At 41.6% G+C, this 16,818-nt stretch overlaps 1 protein-coding gene across 4 annotated transcripts in view; it reads left to right on the plus strand.

Moving 5' to 3' along the window:
• Window positions 1-528: 528 nt before the first annotated feature.
• SMAD1 (SMAD family member 1) overlaps window positions 529-16,818 on the plus strand; it is an 82,008-nt gene continuing 65,718 nt past the window's right edge. Inside the window, exon 1 of one of the 4 annotated variants that reach the window (XM_073017656.1) lies at window positions 529-632. The gene's annotated coding sequence lies outside the window, so the exon portion shown is untranslated. Of the gene's footprint in view, window positions 633-828; window positions 935-1,219; window positions 2,076-16,818 lie in introns of those variants that run through there. The other 3 variants (XM_007999902.3, XM_037992613.2, XM_007999904.3) reach the window with 3 other exon arrangements.

The raw sequence follows: 16,818 nt of genomic DNA on the forward strand, positions 1-16,818 counted from the left end.
TTGGCATCTAAAAGACTGTAGAAATTGGACCAAAAATGTGGAGTTTTAAAGCAGTATCTCCTTGTGGCATATCATTTAGAGCAACAAGGTTATCTACTCGAATCACTGGATCCTGAGTTGACATAAAACGCATCTGTCGACTCAGGGTTTGTATAAGCACGTGCAGTAGTAGTTACTAGGCTATCCAATTCTGGGTACGTACAACTTCTGGGGCGTGCAAATTATTGCAGAGTGCGTGAGGGACAACGAAAACTAGAAATAAAAGGGCGCGTCTCCAAAGATAACTGTCAACATGCACTCCACGTTTATAGAACGATTCGGTGGGCGCGGTGGAAGCATTAATGAACATTTCAGAAAATAAAAACATGGAGTATCGAAATTCACTTGCAGATAATGGACCAAGTCCGCTCCACCGGGACTAAAAAGGCAGGGTTAGGAAAGCCTGAACGCCGCGACACTGTTTTTTCTCCAGGAATAAACGGGACGTGGGGCTGCGGGTAGAAGGGGGTGGCTCCGGCCGCTCCCCCGCGCCGTCCTCGGGCCCCGGCCGTGCTGCGCTCAAGCCGGTCGGGCCGGGAATTTGGAGAGGATCCCTGGTCGCGCGGCAGCGGCGGCGGCGCGCGGGTGAGCGGGTGAGCGTGTGAGCGAGCGGGCGGGCGGGCAGGCGAGTGCGCCGGGTATTGGCAGCCGAGGAGTGGAGGCTGGGCGGCTCCGACTCCCTGACGCCAGCGCGACCAGATCAATCCAGGCTCCAGGAGAGAGCAGGCGGGCGGGCGGAGAAAGGAGAGGCCGAGCGGCTCAACCCGGGCCGAGGCTCGGGGAGGGACCCTGGGAGCGGAGCGCGGCGCAGCGCCCGGCCGGCCAGACCCGGGCCGCGGGACCCCGCTCGCCCGGCCACTCGTGCGCCAGCGCGGACTGGCGCGCCGCTAACCCGGTAAAACGAAACAGACCCAAACCCAACTTTCCCTTCATGCCGCGTCGCCGCCCTCCCCTCGGCGCCCCAGGCTTTCCAGCGCCGCCGCCGTCGCCTCTGCACGCGTGGGGCCACCGCGGTCGTGCTGGGCTGGGGGCGCGGGCGGCGGCGGGGAGGGGGCTTTTTCTGCGCGGGGCGGGCCGCGAACCCCCCACCCCCCATGATGGCGCCTCCCTGCCGCTCTGAGGAGCGAACCTGCTACCGCGTCTTCTCCTCGTGCCCAGCCCGCCGGGCTCCCCTGGTGTCTTTGTTGGGTCGTAGGCCGTGGGAAGCCCAGTTTCCGGGCCCCCAAGCCTCGGCCCTCGGTCCCGACCGCGCTGGGACCTCCCCGTCCGCGCTCCCCCTCCGCGCGCTTCTCACATCTCTCCCGTGCGGCAGCCGGGCCGAGGCCAGTTCGCGCAGCCCGCGGACCCATTGTGTCCCCCGCGCCGGCGGGACGACTCCTGCGGGAGCTGGAGGACGACCGCCGGCGCTGCCCTCCAAGGCGCCCGGTGGAGCGGGTCTCGCGGGCGGGGGACGCCGGCGGCCCGGGCCCCTCCACATCCCGCACGGGTTTCCTTCTCGGCCCTAGCGAGCCTCTTTGGGGTCGAGGTCAAGGAAAGTTCGCACCGAAATCCCCCCTAATTTATTCAAAGGTTTGGCGGCGGCGCGTAATTTTTTCCCCCTCTTCCGCCTACACCCGCTGCGTCTCCTGGTGTCTCATTCCTTTCCCTTTACCGGAGTCGATTGCCTCACTGCATGTGTATTTGTGAGTTCGCGGTTGAACAACTGTTCCTTTACTCTGCTCCCTGTCTTTGTTAGTGTTTCTCGGGGTTGTTTCTGTAGGAAGGTGGGGGTGGTGGGCGTGAGAGAGAGACGTGGGCTTGTTTTTCTAGTTGCTGAAGCTGTATGAAGGCTTTAAAGGGAGAACGTTTCCTTGATGTGCTTTAGGAGGGGAGGAGGAACAAATGCCTGCCAGATCTCACAAGTACAGTAGCTGAGCTTTTGTTTATTTTGAAGCGCATGCAATTTTTAAATACACGGTGCAAGATAACCAGTAAAGGCGCGTTACTTCTGAAAATTGAGGCCACTCTCAACTATCTCCTGAGAAAGCATCGTTTTCGTGAGTGCTGAGACAACTGCCCTTTTTCTCTGCCCTCCCCCCTCTTTTCTTTCCATTGTATCTGAAGTTTCAAAGTACGTGGAATGATAAAGAAGTTGCATGATTTCTGTTATGTCTTCCTGTTGCTGCAACTCTCAGCGGCTAAATCTCAGAATGCCTTTATTTCAGAACATCTCTGGGTCTAATTATCTGTTGTGGATAACTTGCCCACACCTCGGTAACACAATGAGACAACTGTTCCCTGCCCATGTTGATTTTTCATCTTGTTTGTAATTACTTTAAATTGTACTGAAGGTGGGTGAGCTGTATTAAAGAAGAATCGGGGCAGAAGTGTTCACTGCCCCAGCATTTTCAATTGGTGTAAATATTGTTGCATCAGTGTTATTCTGATGTAGGTGCCAGATCTAAATATGCTGTACTGATTAAAGTGTTTGTTCTGCCCTCTCCCACTCTCTTTCCTATTTGCAGTTATTTGATATTTCTGTGCAGGTGGTGTATCATTGGTGTAATACTGCAGTTCTTAGGAAAGTGTAACTAGGGTCGTGAGAGATGATTTTTCTGGAGATGGGTGATGCCAGAGCCTCTAGAGGATCCAGGCAGGATCAGGTTTCCTCTGAGGGTAAGGATTTGTCCTTGATTTAGTTTTGACCCCTACAACCATAGGTATGTAACCAAATACATTTTACCCCTTGCAGTATCCTTTGATTTCATATCCTTGAAGAGCTGATGACCTTTGTGTTTTAGAGAAATGACAGTTTTTAGGCAATTAGAGACATTGACCTCTTACACTTCTTGGAATTTAATTTTATTTCTACTAAGTTCATTAAGGCATTAAGAGGAAGTAAGTCACATTTTCTCAACTACGTTTATTACATTTATTAGTTAAAACTAAATTTCACTTTGTAATTTTGATTTCTAGCAATTCTGGGTTAAAGATAAAATCTAATAACTTAGTGGATTGGAAAAAGAAGTAACTTGGGTATAATTAGACAAGCATGTTTAAGCTGCAGTAGCTTACATAATCAAGGCCAAGTGTGTGTGTGTATAAAAGATCTCATTTGTGTAATCTTACAAGGCTAATGGAGGCATCACTGAGGCTTTATAAATAATGTAAGTTGGGTATAATGTAGAGTCTCCAGAGACGGCAGAGAAAGCATCATTACCAGCCTTTTCAACCTGCTTGAGATCTTAAATTGATTTACAGCACTGAACTGGTGCAAAATGATACATCAGGATGACATGGGGTCAGCCTGTAAAAGTCTATGATGTCAGCCTATTAGTTCAGTCATCATAATTAAACCATATTACAGGGGTAGCTAAGCAGGAGTCTGGCGTTATACTTCAGATATGGGTGGTACATGGGTTCTGTTTATAGTGGAAGGGCTGAGATGGCCAGGAACACCAGTGTGCCTGAAAGAAGGAAAAGGCTTACAGAACTATGAATTTCTAGAGAGAAATTTAAGATAAATGCAGAGATATTCAGTCTGAATTGTATAAGTAGCTTTTCATTTGGTAGAGGCAGAACAGATGCTTTAGGGATGCTGATAAGGACCTTTGCAGCTCTGATATGTGTACTGAATGCTTCATGTGAGTTTGAATTTAACTTGGCCTTACGGACCTTCTAAAATATCAGAGGACCGCATACGTAACTATGATCCTTTTATTACTACTGAATTTGCACTGTATTGATGTATCAACTGACATGTTTCTTTAACTAGTCTAACTTACCAGGCCTATACCAGAAACAAAAATATTTGAATTGAACATACAAAAATTCAGGAAAAGAAGATCCTTGTTTTGCTTAAATTTCTGACAATCCTTATTTAGCTTATGGATTGATTTTCTAGGGCTCTGCTATCCACTAAGGTAGCCATAGTCACATGTAGCTTTTTTGAAATTTAATTTTATTCTGTTTTTTTGAGACAGGGTCTCGCTCTGTCACCCAGGCTGGAGTGCAGTGGCACGATCATGGCTCACTGCAGCCTCAACCTCCCAGGCCCAGGCAATCCTCCCACTTCAGCCTCCCAAGTTGCTGAGACTGCAGACACTGCCACCATGTCTGCCTGACTAATTTGTTTTTGTATTTCTTGTAGAGACAGGGTTTCGTCATGTTGCCCAGGCTGGTCTCGAACTCCTGGGCTCAAGCTGTTCTCCCGCCTCGGCCTCCCAAAGTGTTGGAGTTACAGGCGTGAGCCACTGCACTCTGCTACGTATAGCTGTTTACGTTTAAATAAAAATTCACTTTCTCAGCACCAGCTACATTTCAAGCACTTAGTAGCTGCTTGTGGCTAGTGGCTGCCATACTGGACAGTGTGTGTATAGAATAGTTCCATCATCACAGAAGGTTCTGTTAGCCAGTGCTGCAAGATTCTGAATCATTCTGGCCTCAGTTTCTTTACCTGTAATATGTGACAACAACAGTACTTATGGAAGTTTTGAGGCTTAAATGAGATATGGGTATTATAAACGATGCCTGGCATACATACGTAAACATTCAGAAAAAAAAGGTTAGCTACAATTATTTCTCCTCTCTAAGGCTCTAAACCAAATTAGAATTGATGACACTAATAATAATAATATCTACAGAAAAGTCAAACTCCTTTTATCCAGTAGCTTCAACTGTCCCTCCCAAACGGTGTTTTATTTTTAAAAAACCAGCTAGTTAGTGATAAGATTAGTTTATATATGTCTTTCCATCTTTGACCCCACAAACTCATTAGTAGAGGTAACAAGTGAGAAGAGTAAAGAATCTTGCTTCAGGCTGTGTAGTGAACGATTATGATTTCTAATCTTACCTGGAATATGATCGAGGCAGTCAAACTCTAGAAACTCCATCTTAACTATGTTTTTAGTTTTTCATTCAGAAGACCCAAATCGTCGTCGTTCTGCTGTGCTTTGGTATGCCAGTATAGACATGACTTGGCTTGTGTTTTTTTAGGTCTTTAAATAAATTTACCTTCTGTTGTGCCTTTCTGGGCTATCTTCTGTCGTCCTTTTGTAAGTGTTTAAGAAAGGAAAAATAATGGCTTATCTAAGCAACATATAATTTGAAGAGTAAATCTGACTTGAAAGTAATGGATTTCAAAGCCAAATTAGTTTTCTCTCTGCTTTTCTGCATAATTCTTGTCACTTTCTTCTTGCATTTTCTTACATAATCACAAACTGATATTAAGTTAGGAGGAAAGTTGTAGTAATTCAGTTTGTCTGTCTTATCAAAATTAGTCTGTCTTTCCTGAGCTGTTAAACACTGTGTGAATAGTAATTGCTAATTCTTTGGGGATTTTTAAAAAAACATTTAGCATCTATTTTTATAAATGTTTTACAAGGTCAGGGCTGTTTAAGAATCTGATGAAACTATGGATCTTGTATCTTCTTATTACCACCTTCCTATCCCAAAATGCTTATATGCCATGGTGAGTTAATGTATACACTTAACTCTCCAAATCTCATGGTCTTTGGGGTGAGGTAGGTCCATGGGACTGCCCTGCCAAGTGCTTTCATAAACATTAAGGTTTGTAATTTCTTTTACAGAGAATAGAGATATTTAGTATTAAAAGTTGCTTTAAAGATTTTCTAATCTGGTTGGTTCATATCAAGGTGAACAATCTGAAGTCCAGAGAAGGTAACTGACATCCAAAGTTACCTGTCTAGTGACTGGAAAAAGGGAAAGCCAGGACCTGGATTCCTCTTAGCATTAAGTGTCCTTCCCCCCACCCCACCCCCCCCCCCCACCACGGTCACTATATTTCTGAGGCTTTGGTGTGAGCATATCCAACGTAATTTAGGGAAAGGAGGAGAGAATTTTTTGGCATTGTAGCAACTTTTTATACCTAACATTGTTTGAGCTTAGTAGGAATCAAATCTGACAAACAGTGAGAAATGCTTATTTTCTACATATTAACATTGATTCTTTTTCATTCTGGAGATGGAAAAGAAAAGCCCTATATCTAATTTAATCAACGGGACCTTATTAGAAAACGGGAAATCCAAGATTGTACAAAGTTCGAATGAAAGCAAGTAACTCTGATATCTAGCAAAATATACGAGTCTCCTCTTGACTCTCAAAAACATATCACATTCCTAAGCAAAAGCTAAAGTTTGGGGTATTTAGGGGATACTAGGGAGCAAGGGAGTCCTAGGGAGAGAGTTGGACAGGTCTGAGGAGAAAAAGGATAATTTAAATATAAAAAAATGGAGAAAATCGGTTTTAAGTCATAGCATGTCTTTGAGGTTGATGAAATGTTCTGCTACTTCTATATGTGGTTTTACTCTCTGGTACCAAGATTTTAGAATGTACTTTTATTACAAATAGGGGCATCTCCTCTTTGCCCCAACCTGAAACCTCTTGACCCTTTATTTTCCTTTCCTGCTATTATCTGGTAATACAGATATTCAGTCTAAGCTGTTGATCTGTCATCTGATTTGTAGCAAAAATACGTGACGCATTTTCATCACTCCGGTGTAGCCACCTTTAAAAAGAAAAAGGCAGAGCCAAATAGTATTAATGTAATTGCTTAAAATCTAAATTAAAATACTCATCTTGGTGTGCGTTATTAAGACAGTGTCAGTTTTAGAGGTGCAGGGCTAGTCCTATATGCAAAACAGTAATGTCTATAGCTATTGCGGGCTGACTTGCAGAAATGAGCGACTTCTCTAGAACATTTATTTGCATAAAGGAAACTGTCTTTCAGAAAAGAAAAGCCAAAAGTTTCATAAGCATTTTCACTCCAGTGACATCAGAGTTTTAGTAAATACTGGGAACTACAGTATTTGAACAGTTTAGCATCTTTATAATTTTTGTTATAAGCTAAAATCTGAACTTTAGAGAAGACTCTTTCTTGAAAATAAAGCATTAAATCCTCTAAGATGTGAGGAAGTCCTTACCTGGTGATTCTCCCAGATCTCTTCTCTGTTTTTAGTGTTTGAAAAAGGAGCATATATATACACCCCTTAGGTTTGCAGTATAGATTGTTTTCTTAACAATTTTTTTTTTGAGGCAATAAGCCTGGATCTGAAGGAAGAACATACAATTGTTAATTATGCATGTATATGCTTTTGAGTTCAGGATGTAAATGAATATTCACTAGGTCCTGTTTGGGAAGAGGAGGAGAGAGGGGTCTCCTGTTTATTCAGAATATATTTTTATATGTAAGTTTTAATACTTTATTTGTAGTTTCCCCTTAATTGTAGGGCTGCTGTACTGTGGATATTTTGCTCTACAATCTGAGATTGTTAGGGTATAGTTACTCAAACTATTCATTTATTATCCTCCCCTGTCTTTTTTTTTGTGGTTTCTTTGTGGTGTGCTTATGCAAAGTAGATGTATTCCAGACCTTTATAGCTTTTCTTCTTTTAGGTTCAAACACTGCAAGAAAAGTGGGGGGAGACTGTCTGTCAGCTGTTATAATTAGGCATTAAATTGAATCATTATTCAGTTAACTAAATGCACGATTTTTTGCTTGTTTAGATTGAAAAGAAGCGTATCTTTTTAATGAAGGAGGGATAGTAAATGGGCCCTTATTTGATAATTTTGCTGCAGTATTATAATAAGTATGTGCTTCATTTATTCCTTGAATATTTATTAGTTCTGAGGCTCAATAACTAGAGGATACATAAAAATGAAAAATTAAATGCAGCAACATTATAAGAACTGTTACAAGGTAGTATAGGAGTAAATTGTACAGACAGCTCACATCAGGACCACTGTGGCCTGAGTTTGCATAGGTAGAAGGAAGAGGGACATTATAGGCAGAGTAATGGCACGGAAAACCTGGGAGGTAAGCATGAGTGTTGAGTATCTGTAGAGCAGCACTGTCCAATAGAATTTCTGCAGTGATGGAAATGTTCCACATCCGTGCTAATACAGTAGCTGTAGCCACACATGGAACAGCATTTTTTAATAAATTAATTTATGTTTCAGTAGCCACATGTGGTTATCATATCAAATAGCATGGATCCAGAGGTAGTGAGCAGCCCTGCCTGACCTCAGTGGGTGTTCTTCATGGAGTCTAGTATGGTGGTGTGGAGGGGATTTTCAGAAAAGTTGAGTTCCAGTGAGAATTTTAGGGCCTTAAACTGCAAGAATAAGGAAACATTGGGAAGTCACTGAAAGTGTTTGAACATGCAGTTTACACTGGAGGAATAGAGCCCAGTGCCAGGAGATCAATAAGAAAGCTATTGAGTTATGTATGAGATGATAAATCTCTGATAAAGGTAAACATGGAAAGAGAAGGATTAAAAAAAAAGGAAAATGAAGGCTTGGTGACTACATGGCTATAAAGTAATGAGAAAGAGATGTCGGAGATATATCCTTAAGTTTCTAACCTTGGTGGCTGGAAAACTAATAAAGGTGTTACTTAAGAATAGGGAAGAGCTGGTTGTAGAAGGAATAAAAATTGTGCAAATGATAAATTGGACTTGATGTGTTAAATTTAAGGTGTGGTATCTAAGTCAGAGTATGCTACAGGCAAGTCAGAGATAAGGTTTGGGAGGACTTGAAAGCTTTACGTTAGACTCTCTGCAGTCATCTACTGGGTATTCTGAGAGAACCACAGAGAGAGAAAGAACTGGTGGACTGAATCTTTGTTGGAGCCCACGGTTAGGAATTAATAGAAGGAAGAGACTAATTTGAAGTAGACTGTCTGAGAGGCTGTTTGACCTAGACCAAAGAAGAAACTGAAAGAAAGGCATGGGGTTGGAGGAGTGGGGAAACCAGGAAGCCACTGGAAGAGAGATTCTAGAAGTAGGTTTGGAGGGGAAAATGTACAGTTCAGGGTAAAGGAGAAGTCAGATAATCACGTGAATGCAGTTTCAGAGAAGACTGAATACATTAAGAAGCGAGAAATAGAGTCTTATACTGCCTTAAGTGACTTGCATTTTAAGATAGATGAGACCTCTTCATATTTGAAGGTTGAGGGGAAGAAGTCAGTGGACAGAGAGCAATTGAAGGTGATGGAGTTAGCCGTCCGGAGCACAAATAACAAAATATTGACCATGGTAAGGAGGGAGAGTTGTCTGAGAAAGAAACAGAATGGGGTCCGAGTGAGAAGGAAGCATGTGGCAGAGCTCCTGCCCACTTTTGCTGATTTTCCTGTATTGTTGGAGGTAAGTCCTTTCACTGGGATGGTGAGGAGGAAGATCAGCACATGGTAAGGGAAGAAGAACCACCGGAGGTAGTGTGCCGGGCAATCTGTAGAGAAGTCAAATTCTAAACAACTGGGGGGAAGCCTGGGGTGATGTGTGGTGAGGCTGTTATATAGGAGACTAGGTTGTTACTTTTTGGTATCACTTTGTGGCCTGGTAGGCTTAGGGATAGCAAATGGGTTCAGAGATAAGGCTCTGGAGTCAGATTTCCTGGGTGTAAGACTAAGCCCCAACACTTAACTTGTTTTATAAGGAGCCTGATGAACTAAATGAATTGAGAAGAGGTAAGCAATGAGAATCCTGGTAATGAGGTAGTGAAATATCAAGTTTGGGAATTTGTAGATAGAGCATTTCCCTAACAATTCTAGACAAAGGTTTCTAAGAAAAGTATAGAAATTGAACTAACAGAAGAGTCCCTTTAATGATTTTAAAGGTTATTTAAGTTGATTAGAACTTTAAAAAATAAGTATTCTGAATTTTTCTATGGCTTTTCTTACAGCATTCATTATGGTTAAAAACATTTCTTTTTCATTAAACCAGTACATGCTCAATGCAGAAAGATTCTGCAGTGGATTCTTGTCATAGCTTTAGAAGGAAAGGGGAGATTGATTTATGCCATTGGGGAGAGGGTTATTAATAGCCAGCCACGGAGCCCTTCTAAATGTGACTCCAAAGGCAGAAACAATAAAGGAAACTTTTTATAGATTTGATAGCATTTATTATGTGACCAAACATACTCAAAAACAAAACCTGAAAGACAGATAAAGAGATTTGCAACAAATACTGTTCTTTGTAAGAAAGACTTGTGTCAATAGGAAGCACCACCCCAATAGAAAAATTGGTAATGGACCTGAACAAGCATTTCACAAACAAATGAGATGCCAACTGCTGACAGGAAGGTTCTGCGCCTGTAATCACAGCTACTCTGGAGGCTGAGGCAAAAGGATCACTTAAACCCAGCAGTTCAAGGCTACAGTGAGTTATGATTGTGTCACTGCACTCCAGTCTGGGCAGCAGAGCGAGACTATCTCAAGAAAAAGGAAAAAAGAAATACAAACTACTAATGAACATAAAATGTTTTGGTTATGTCCTCGATCAGACTCTTGATTGAAATGGGGATGATGTCTTCCTTTTTCCTGTATTTTGTCATTCTTTGTATACTAGGAAGTATCAGTCTGAGAAAACTGGGCTTTTCTCATTTAAGGAAAAGAAGTCCGAATTTCCCAGCCTTCTAAGAGAATCTGGAGTTTCAGGGAGGTACAAGATATATATAAAGTGGAGTTGTAAGAGGCAAGCACCCTGCTTCCCTCCATGACATGGTTTTCGTCCAGGAGTTTCCTTATTACACTGTGAGGGGCTATCAGTTATACACAGTTTCTCAGTCACCTGGCGTAGATGATGAACCTTGAAGACACCAGTGCTTCCTAGAGCATATTGAAATAGGCCTCTTTCTCTCCTACCTGAATTGCAGTATTAGATTTTATAGTGGCATTTACTCATTGATGTGAGACGCAGTGATTATCTTGGAGTGTGGTTTTGATTATTGAGATGGACGAGTTGATGAGGTATTAAATAAAGTGAGAAAAGTTCCCCTTGTAGTAAAACCTTATAATGTTTTTTAAAAAACTTAAAAGTTAGGCGTCAGTGTTTAATTTTCCAAATTTTTTTTAAAGGATAATAGTGGTCATGGGTTTTCTGTCAGTAGAAAACTCAAACTGTTTTTCCCTCTGCTCTCACATTACAACAGTCAACACAAAATACTTTTGTGACTAAATGTGCGTGGGTTTTTCCCTACACACCAAACACTGGCTGGGTGTCTTCCAATTCAATTTTGACACTACCTGGAGATAGCCTCAGATCCCACAGATTGAGGGTTCAGTCCCACCCACTTCCGACATAAGTCCAGGACTCTGGAACTTCTGGCTGACCAGCTTCAAGTTGGGGCTCCTATGACCCCGCTATTTGGATTCAATTAATTTGCTAGAATGGCTCACAGAGTTCGGGGAAACTTACATTTACTAATTTATTATAAAGGATATTAAAAAGGATACAGATGAAGAGATGCATAGGGCAAGGTATGGAGGAAGGGGCATGGAGCTTCCATGCCTAACCTGGGCGTGCCACGCTTCAGGAACCTCTACGTGTTCAACTGTCCAGAAACTCTCTGAACCTTGTCCTCCTGGTATTTTATGGGGCTTCATTTTATAGGCGTGATTGATTATACCATTGGCCACTGGTGATCAACTTAACCTTCAGCCCCTTGCCCACTCCCTTGAGGTTGGAGGGTGGGGCTGAAAGTCCCAATCCTCTAATCCTGCCACCATCCTAAAGCTAGTTAGGGGCTGCCAGCCAGCAGTCAATCATTAGCATACAAAAAGACATCACTTTGGAGTCTCCAAGGATTTTAGGCGTTGTATGCCAGAAACAAGGTTGAAGCCCAAATATGTATTTTACAGTACCACAGGTTTAAAAGGCTATTCATATGCTGCCCATAAAGGAATGAGTCTGCTGGTTATTGGTAGGATCCTTACCTAACTGAATTACATTCCATCTTAAGTGGGTTCTTACCTTGCCCTAGACAGAATAAGAATTTGTCTGTGTCTTCTCTTATCATCTCCTTTCTTTTAAATGACCTGCAAACATTTTAAAGTTGGATAAAAAAGGCTTTTAAATCTCACCTTAAGGCTCACAGCTTGGCCCACCAGCATCCCCTGCCCATCCGTAAGTCGTTTCTGAGTGAGGCGTGACTGGGAATACGGGCCCTGAAGTGATACGCATTGGTGAGACTTGTCACTTAAACTCTTTGAGCTAAGTGGTAGAGGGAGGAGAAATGCTAGGAAAATCTGTCTTAATTTTATCAGAGACAGTAGTTTTTAATGAAAGAGAATAATGATGCAGTGAATATTGCTGTAGAAATTATACAGCTGGTTGTGTATAGCTTGCCATCTCATCTATAACAGCTTCCTGTTTTGCTTTTTGCCCATTGCTGGCTTTGCAGTCCAACATAGTTAATAACAACGTCTTTATTTTTCATGTGTTTATGTTTGTGTGCTCAGGACTTCTATTTAGTTTATTCAAGCTTGAGGGAATGATTAGTTTTAAATGTTTTTCTGTTAACTGTGAACAAAATTAACTAGATTATCATTTAAATGTTGGCACAAAAACTGTATTTATAGCGTTTATTTACATTTATTTGTAGCATATTTGCTGAAGAGTTTTGTCAATTTGTGTGGGCTGAGATGTTCTGTATTCTAGAAAAGGCTCCTTTAAAAGGAGTGTATCCTCACTGTGGAGTTCTGCTTTTTTGTTAAGCTGATATTAATTAATTCAGCAAGTATTTTATGCATTCCTGCTATGCATCCAGCACTGGACTATGTTTTGGGTGGGATAGATAAAAGTGTAAGTCATTTTCTGCCCTGAAGAAGCAATCTAATTGGTAAGAGGAGATTATACATTTGAAGCTGTTTCACTTCAAAATCAAGGGATTGGGGGGAAAAGTCTGATGCGTTTGGTAGAGCTTTTGCCTCTGGCTCACTTCTACCTTAGTTTATTCTTTTTTCTTTTTTTGAGACGGAGTCTCGCCGTCACCCAGGCTAGAGTGCAGTGGTGCGATCTCAGCTCACTGCAACCTCCGCCTCCCAAACTATAGCGATTCTCCTGCCTTGGCTTCCTGAGTAGCTGGGATTACAGGTGCCCACCACCAAATCCAGCTGGTTTTTGTGTTTTTAGTAGAGATGGGGTTTCACCATGTTGGCCAGGCTGGTCTCAAACTCCTGACCTTGTGATCCACCTGCCTCACCCTCCCAAAGTGCTGGGATTGCAGGCGTGAGCCACCGTGCCCAGCCCCAGTTAATTCTTTCAGCAAGGTTTTGAGTGTCCGTATGTCTATTTATGCTTACATTCATAGTGTATCTCTTAGACAGCTTGATAAAGTTGGGATAAGGGACTGTAAGTATAGGACCTGCACTGAGGATCTTCTAACTTTGAGGAACAATACAAACCTGCTCGTCTAGTCTAGCATCTGTTGTCATACCTTTTATTACAGTTACCTTATTAACTCTTTAGACTGGAGTTCCTTGAGGGTATGGCCAGTGTCTTTATGATCTTTGTGTTAGCACAGTGCCTAGCGCAGTGGTTCTCCCTTGTCTACTCATCAAAATCATATGAACAACTACTGCAGCAAAAATGCCTGGGCCCATCCTATCGAAGGGTTATGGTAAGGAAGCTCTTAAAAATATTAATATTGTTAATATCCAGCAATATTAAGAATGGTTGGGCTGACACACACTAGGTACTTGATGAATGAATTTTTTCATTTTGTTGTTTTTAGAAATATGTCAGGAAATATGGTATGTTGTGAGTTCATTGTGGTTATGAACCACATCTTTTATACTTTGTAGCACTCAGTACTGTGTGATGCTGGTTGTGGGTGCTCAGACGTACCAGTTAAGTTCTGAGGATTGATTGCTTTGCTTCCCCTTTTTTTCATTGAGGAGAACAGAGATAGAAAGGGTATGTGTGTTTGACATCTCTCCCTTTTCCCTTTGTGGAAGAATCAGCAGTTCTGTGAATCCTGAAGTCTAGAATTGAGTTATAGGAAGCTATTAAGGCCTGAGGTGCTTAGACTGCAAAGAGAAAAGGAGGGGAAAAGTGGCAATAGAGCTGTGGCTCATCTGGCTATGTCAGAAAAATTTTTGGTTGTCACAAATTGGAGGGAGAGGCTGGAGGGTTGCAAATAGCTTCTAGTGGGTAGAGGCCAGGGATGCAACCAAACATCCTGTAATGCTAAAGTTGAGAAACCCTGAAATAGAGGATAAAAAAGGGGATCGGGAGACAGATGGGATAACTGAAGTGGTAGTGTCATGACCATTTCTGCCACACCAGCACACAGTTTGTGTGGTTTGTCTTCCCACTTTCCTTACCCCCACTTCCTGCAGAGTGCAGAGCACTATTTTTGCCATTATCTATAAGTAGCATTGTGACTTACAACTGTGTATTAGGTGTTGAAATTAATATCTTAGTATCTTATCTATGTTAAAATATACCTGAAAGATTCCTTTAAATTTTCTTTACATCTACTTGATTGGAAAACTATTAACCTCAAGATAAAGAGAGCTAGCAATTTTTGTTTTTGTTTTTTGTTTTCAATAGAGGATCTTAAAATAATCAGTGGGAGTGTAAAGAAAATTAATTTCCCTTTTTTTTTTTTTTTAACTAGACAGGGTCTTGCTTTGTTACCCAGGCTGGAGGCTGGAGTCTAGTGGTGTGATCACAGCTTACTGTAACTTTGAACTCTTGGGCCCAAGTGATCTTCCTGCCTCAGCCTCCCAAGCAGCTTGGACTACAGGCATGCACCACAGTGCCTGACTTTTTTTTTTTTTTTTTTTTTTTTTTTTAAATAAAGGCTATGTTGCCCAGGCTGATCTCAAACTCCCAGCCTCAAGCAATCTTTCCACCTTGGCCTGCCAAAGTGCTGGGATTACAGGTGTGAGCCACTGCACCTGGGTCAAGAAAATGAATTTCTTAAAAGGAGTTTAATTTTAATGTTCCACAAATTCATCATGAGAAAAGGATTAAGATTTGAACATATACAAGAGCTAATGGTGCCAATTTTCTGATGTCTTGTTGAATGATAACTTATAATGTCTTATTCTAAGCTCTTTAGATTAAAGTGAGTTTAATTTTGTCACTGCTGCCCTGATAAAACTCTTGTTTTTTTTCATGTTCTGGGTAAGTGGGAAGATATCAAGAAGGAAAGCAATAGCAAAAACAAGAATAAATTAGAAAGGGATAGGAGATGGAGGGAATTTTTTTTAACTATAAGCAAATCCTTGCCTGTTATTCTGCCTTATGCATCAGACCAAGGAGGGGGCTACTGAGGAGAAGCAGTAGAGAGGTTACCTTGGCAGGTTCCTTAACTTTTTTTGTGCCTCAGTTTTGTCATCTATAAAATAGTACTTATTTTGTAGGACTCGTGTAAGGATTAAGAGAGCTATTTAATTAAAATTTAAAGTGCTCAAAACAGTACGTGTTGATTCATTATGGTGGTGGTTGTGGTGATGAGGATGATATAAGGATGATTTTGGGTTGTTTTTGAATATAGTTGACCCTTGACCAACAGGGGCTTGAACCACATGAGTCCACTTATACTCATTTTTTTCTCAACCAAAAGTGGATAGGAAATACAGTATTTGCAGAATGTGAAACCTGAATATGCAGAGGGCCAGCTTTTTGTTTATGCACGAGTTCCACAGGGCCCACTGAGACCTGTATGCAAGGATTTTGGCATTGGGTGGTGGGGTCTGGGAACCAGTGCCCCAGGTATACTGAGGGATGACTATACTTCTGTTGAAATTTGATGGAGACCATGGATGCACTTTTTTACAGTGTTTCCCATAAAACCACCTACCACTTTCTCCCTTTGAAGTTGGTGGTGATAGTGATAAAAGTTTCTTGAGTTTTCAAACTAATATGTTTCAGGTGTTCTGTAAAAGTCTGTTTTTTTGCCTGTACTCTGAATTCCAAGAGAAAGAGTGATTTATATGACATAAAATGTTTGTCTTTATGTTTTTGTAATATACTGAAACACTAGAGGTAACTGTCATCCATTTACAGATTTTCCATAGCAATTTTTGAATCTTACAGAGGCATTTCTCTAGAATTTACTGTGTTCTCAGGGCATATTGTAGCTTTATTAATAGTGTAAGCAAAATATAAATGCTTAAAAACTTTCTTTGTTGAATCATAATACATTGTCAAAGCAATAGTTAATTACTAGTAAGGCTGCTTTGGATTATCCGTTCCATTTTTCACACCCACTGAAACAGCTGGTTGATATTTGGACCATTTGGATTTCCATTGTAGGATAAGTAACACAGAGCTCAGCATGCGTGGAAGATGTCATTGTAGCACAGACTGTAGGCCGCTCTGTCTGCATGTATGTTTCTCCTCGGATGAAGAGCCTGAACACGCAGTCCTGTGACTGTTATCACTGTCTGCCATATGATACAGTTCTCCCATCTCTCCCATACACACTTCATTACCATAAGCTTGATGGTGATGGGAACTGTGTTATAACTCGTTTTCTTTCTACTGCACGTTTATGTTGGTGATAAGGGCTTAAAAATTTGTTCAGTTAAATGCTGGATTGATGGAAATGAAAGCCTTCTTAGTAGCTGAGCATGTAAAGGAGGAGAACTTGGGTTCTGAAGTCTTCTGAGAATACTGTCTTAGGTGTTTCCATTGTAATTGGTAAATAAGTTACTTTGGGGAAGTTGGCAGATAAGACTACTGAACAAGTAATCAGAGGTAGAAAGGACTAGATTCATGGGTACAGGTCTCACCTAATTCTATAGGTGATGCTTGCATATATCTAAAGCATTATTTCTCTAAAACCAGTGAAAAACTTTGCATATGCTTCTTTTAGCTCTTAGGTGGAGGGAGCTCTCACATTCTGGAAGAGGGGGTTGCTGCTGTTTGTTCAGTTTCTCCTCTGAGGTGGCCAAGTGAATGTTTGCAATTCAGTCCAGTTTGGCAGATTGAAAAAGTCTGTCATTGATTGTCATATAAAGGAGAGTGAAATCTGGCCGATGTCAATGTT

This window comes from Chlorocebus sabaeus, chromosome 7, assembly GCF_047675955.1.
Source record: "Chlorocebus sabaeus isolate Y175 chromosome 7, mChlSab1.0.hap1, whole genome shotgun sequence".
NCBI lineage: Eukaryota > Metazoa > Chordata > Mammalia > Primates > Cercopithecidae > Chlorocebus > Chlorocebus sabaeus.